Here is a 5,740-nt window from a genome sequence, read left to right on the forward strand (position 1 = left end):
ACCAATTTCAAAGTCTGCAGCAAGGATAGCTTCAGCATCATCATCCAAATCTCTGCTCTCAGGAACTTCAGGAGGGGCAAAAAAATTAAAGAAAGAGTCATTGGAAACTGTTTTAGTCACAGTACGAACTGTCCCATGTCCCTTGTGTTTCTGCTTCTTCTTAATGGTTTTCAAAGTGACATTCTTTCCTTTTTTCCAATCTATCTGGCACCCCATACAACCCATAATTTCTGAAGTTGATGATGATGATTATGATGAAGAAGGTGAAGAAGCGGATGAGGAAGGGGGAGAAGAAGGAGATGAGGAAAATGATCCAGACTATGACCCAAAGAAGGATCAAAACCCAGCAGAGTGCAAGCGGCAGTGAAGCAGGTTGTATGTGGCCTTGAGGATAACCTGCACTGTAATAGCCTAAACACAACTATTATTTACTTAGAGCCTTATGTTTTTGTATTTCCTTGGTAGATTCAGTAATTTTTTTAAGGGAAAGGAATTCATACTTTAAAGATCAATTTGTTCTACCTAGCATTTTAACAATAGTTTTCCTGCAAGATATGTTGAATGCTCAAATTCTTTCATGCGTGTTCATTCATTGCTACATAGTTTGGTTTTCCTGGAAGTTTTTTGAAGTGTAGCTTTTGGAGTACAATTCTGAATTGCAGCTGTTTTTGTTTTGCTCATTTTTTTTTCCTGAAGAACCAAAGTGTTTCTTCAGTTGGTAGTTGAATGAATTTGTCTGCTTGCATTAGCTGTGCCTTTCATTAATTTGTTACAGAAATACAATGATTTATACTAAAACAATTCATATTTAAGAAAAAAAGAGACCAGATTTGTGGTGAAGAATTTCCAGTATGACCACAACCAATAGCTGTTAGATCGTTAATGGACTTTTCTATTTTTAGGCAGCATATAACTTTTTTTTTTCTGATCCATATTATATATGTTTATTCACTTCATTAAAATAATGGTTACATTGGCTTCTTGCTGTTTAAACCATAATCTTTTCCTGTTTTTTCATTATGAAATAATTTTCGGTTTAACCATTCCAGTACTTAAGAAATTTTAGGTACTTTTCTTATTGAGGTCAGTGCAGAACCTTTGCAGTCCAAGGATGGCAGCTTTCATCTGGTTTAGGCTTTCTGTTCTCTCCCCAGTACTGCAGGTCTAGTTGACTCAGTTGCAGTTATTAGGGTGAATTGTATCATGCAATTATAGAGGACTTGCTCCGATGTGTACTTCCAAAGAAGATCTCTAGGTACTTAACCTCCTTTAATTCAAAGTATATTCCAAGTTACACGTCTCAGTAAGATCCCAGATTTTTTACTGCCAAGTGTTTGCTCTGTGGCTCTGTATAGTTACTATGCATATGAAACAATATAAATGCCTTCAGTGTAGTGCCTCACATGAAGTAGGAGTTTAATAAATATTCATTTTCTTTAAATGAATTTCCTTACCAACCCATATGTTTTTCCCAGTAGTACTGTTATTTTTCAGACTATATGGTCATCACATTTTGGAATTGCTTTCCAAGTCAGAGTACAAGCTGTATCTGCAGATAATTATCAATATTTTTAGAAACAAAAAATCCTCAAAAATGTTTTGGAAAATGGAACTTTCATCAGAAAAAGTAAATGACTTTTTTCCAAGGCAACACTGACATTACTATATAGTTATAGTATCTTTTAAACATATTTTGCCATATTGCTTTGTATTTGTAAATAGTTGTTTTCTGGTTTTGTTTGTTTTTATTTTTAAAGATTTATTTATTCAAAAGTCAGAGTTACACAGAGAGAGAAGGAAAGGCAGAGAGAGAAGGTCTTCCATCTACCAGTTCACTCCCCAGTTGGCCACAACTGTAGGAGCTGAGCCATTCTGAAGCCAGGAGTTTCTTCCAGGTCTCCCACATAGGTGCAAGGGCCCAAGAACTTGGGCCATCCTCCACTGCCCTCCCAGGCCATAGCAGAGAGCTGGATGGGAAGTGGAGAAGGGGATTTGGGCACCACAGGCGGCAGCCTTACCCACAGGTTTCGGCCTTACCCACCACGCCACAGCCCCAGCCCCTGTCTTTTCTATTAAACCCATTTGTTAAATTAGACTAATAGTACTAGAGTATATAAGAATGACCACTTGGGAAGAATAAAACAGTGTTTTAAACCATTAAATTGGGTTTCACCTTCCAATCTATTAATTATGTATGTATGTATGTATTTATTTTAGCCTTAATTTACTTAGGAAAAAAAACAGACTGTAGAAACTGCAGAAATATCCATTTTGATCCAAGGACTCAAATTGCCACATTTTTGTATGTCATTTTTTTCAAAGTTGACTTCCTAACATAATGTGCCATGTACATTGTTGCCAGTCTGGGCAGCATATGATTTTTAACAAAAACCTCTAATTCATAGTGATTATTGGTTGCCCATATGGAGGTCAACAAAACGTAGGATTTTCAAGTTAGCCTGATATCTTACTGTACTTTTAAATGTAACCTCCATTAAATCCACTAAACATCTTTTCTTTGTGGTAGGGTCTACCTTCTGCTTCTCTGGAAAGGATGAATTTACATCATTTGATGAGCCTATTTCAAGTTTTTTGTTATTGTTTGTTTTTCTTGTTTTTGTTTTTGCAGCCTAAAATAAAAATGTCAAATACAATTTTAGTTTTCTAAAAAAGTCTTAATTTTGTACTAATTTAGGTTAGAAGCAAGGCTTAGTTTGAATTAAGGGTTGTGCCCAGTTAATCATATTGAAGAAAAGGGTGCCAACTTCAGAAAAGTATACTACCAGAAAACAAGTGTTTAAAAAAAAAACTTAAATGATGTAATACTTTTTTAAAAAGAAAAATTAAAAAGTTAAATTCCATTTCCTCATGTTTGGGACTAGAGAGAAGACCCCAAGCTTCTATGATTTATCTAATTCTTAGGCTTTTGTTTAGTATGTATTAAAATGGGTAGTACTGTTTACCTAACTACCTCACCTATGTGTTAAAGCATATTAAATCTCATGAAATGTTTCAGTCTGAATAAAACCTTGAAAATCTGAAAAAAAAAAGAAATAATATCATTCCCAGACCAGCTAAACTGGGAAAATTCATCATTACCAGACAAAGAATCCTGAAGGGAGACCTACATTAGAATTAAAGGATCAGGGCTGATGCTGTGGCCCAGTGGGTTATTGCCTTGGGTTGAAGAGCCAGCATGCCATATGGGCACTGGTTCTGGAGTAGGCTGCTGCTCTTCTGATCCAGCTCTCTGCTATGGCCTGGAATAGCAGTGGAGAATGGCCGAAGTCCTTGGGCCTATGCACCCATGTGGGAGACCTGGAGGAATCTCCTGGCTTCTGGCTTCGGATAGGTGCAGCTCCAGCCATTGCAGCCATCTGTGGAGTGAACCAGAAGATGGAGGACCTCTCTCTATGTCTCTACTTCTCTCTGTAACTCTGTCTTCCAAATAAGTAAAATAAATCTTTAAAAAAGAATCAAGAATCTAATCAATAGATGCTTACAAAAAGAATTAAAGGATCATAACAATCGTCATGAAAACACAATGACAATACAAAATTCAGTAACATTGCAAATTCATAAAAGAGAAAGATAAGAAAATCCACCGTTATGACAGAAAGCTACCAAAACACAAAGAATGAAAAGAAAGGCAGAATGAAACATAGATTATGTAAGACAAGAAGTAAGCCATCAACAAAATTGCAGTAGTGAGTTCTCATCTCTCACATTAGCCTTGAAGGTAAATGGAATATATTCCCCAGTCAAAAGATACACCCTGACTGAATGAATAAAAAAAGTATACTGAACTCTACATGGCCCATAATAAATTCACCTCACAAGTAAAGATACACATAAACTGAAAGTAAAGGGATGCAAAAGATACAATGTTTCACTCTCTCAAAGACCACCAGGGCTTAATCAGAGAGACCTTGACCATCAAGCAGGCACAAAAATGTTAGTGTCTCTCCTAGGTCTCTGAAGGAGTAGGGAAGCAAGTAGAAGCAGAAACATAGTGGAAGAAAAAACAACCATTGTGTTCAGAATTCTCAGAAATCTCATTAGTGATTGGACACAGGGAGGCACAAGCATACACTCACATGTAGTCATAACAATACATAAGACTTACACACAGCCTTAAACTTACCAAGATGCCACCACATTATACCCAGGCTTGAGTAAAAAGGATAATTGGACCATCTCTCTTTCTGGTTCCATGTACAGGGAAAAAACACTCCCAGCACTAGGTCTCCATCTCTGAAGACACTTGGCTTCAGATACTCATGGCAGTTCTCAACAATTCTGTCCTGTGAATTAGATAAAGCCTGCAGGAGTAGGTAGAGAAAAATCAGAGGCAATGACATGTCACTGTCTCCCCAAACTATAGTGAGAGCCCTGAGTCTCAGCTGAGAGGAGGAGACACAGGGCTGGATCAGGTCTGAGGGCTCATCAATCAGCAGTGACAGTGGAGCTCTGTGTAGAGCACAGCTGACTCCAGGTATTGACGTGTGCCCTCTGCCTGTAGGAACCTGTGTGCCAGTCTGGTGAGCTAGACCAGAGCACAGCTAGAAGGAGAATGCAGAGTTCACAGCAAGTCACAGTGCTGAGACCTGGCTCTGAGTGTCCTGTGATCAGAGCTGCTCTGGGTTCCCTGTATTTTCAATGCTTCCCATTTTTTCTCATCCAGAAACTCAGGGGATCCACCTGCCTGAGGCTCTGCATCTGTTGTCCTCCATTATGGGGGAAAACCCTTTGGAAAAACATGTTTTGCACTTGTCTACCTCCTTTGCCTCTAGGGTTGCATGATAGTCCAACAAGGCTTTGGCAATCATAGCATCCTGGTACAGCAGCTCTGTGAAATAGTGTGCACAGTGGCCAAGGGTTTTGTGAATAGACAGCTTTGAGGAATTTGGCAGGGTTAGAAAAAGTTGGTGTTGGAATAACCAAAACACCCAGCTGCATCTTCCCACATGATGCTGTAGACATTAGGTGAAGGGCTGACATCAGTCACAGATGACTTCGGACACCACAGGAATGCTCATCATTATCATGCCTAATGTCACTCCCAGGGCCACGGTATCCTGCTGCCAAAAAATGGGCTTCCTTATTAATAAGTGAATAAGCCACATTCCAGAGAGAGGAAGTAGTTCATCCCCCAATCTTACTCCTCTCCCACAGCTGATCTCCTACCCATCAGCCTGATGCCCTCCACAAAGAGAACACTAGAATCACCAAGCTCTCAACATGTTGTTTCAATGTGACAACTGAAAGAAACTGTGTTGGTTCTCAACCACTTATTTTCTGTGTTCCATAGTTATTTTCTCCCACTTTTCAGAGAAAATTTTACATGTGTATTTTCATTTTGAAATTCATAATTTTAAATTATGTAGATGTATCTCTACCAGAGAATGATTTGATACCTGTACACAATGTTGAGTGGTATAATACAACTGTTTTGCATCTCAGCTTTATTTCACTGCCTTATTTTTTCTTGTGCTGACCACACTTAAAGGTCTATTGTGTCAAAACTTTCAAGTATACAACATGTTATTCACTGTGTTATCTCATGATTTGTGACAGTTCACTTGAACTCCTTGGTCTTGCCTAATTTTGACTGCTGTGATCAACATGTTCTTAGTTTCCCACCTCCTAGTGTTTCAATCACAAAGCTCTATTTAATTTTTTTGAACTTTTATTTAGTAAATATAAATTTCCAATGTACAGTTTATGGATTACAATGGCT

The 5,740-nt window shown here is 38.2% G+C and overlaps 1 long non-coding RNA gene across 1 annotated transcript; it reads left to right on the plus strand.

Annotated features, from left to right (window-relative positions):
- The first annotated feature begins 238 nt into the window (after positions 1-238).
- LOC127485813 (uncharacterized) lies at positions 239-2,654 on the plus strand. Its single transcript, XR_007912718.3, has 2 exons — positions 239-403; positions 2,528-2,654. It is a non-coding gene; the product is annotated as an uncharacterized LOC127485813 (long non-coding RNA).
- The last annotated feature ends 3,086 nt before the right edge of the window (positions 2,655-5,740 follow it).

Source organism: Oryctolagus cuniculus, chromosome 16 (assembly GCF_051225735.1).
Source record: "Oryctolagus cuniculus isolate XC-2025 breed Fujian yellow rabbit chromosome 16, ASM5122573v1, whole genome shotgun sequence".
NCBI lineage: Eukaryota > Metazoa > Chordata > Mammalia > Lagomorpha > Leporidae > Oryctolagus > Oryctolagus cuniculus.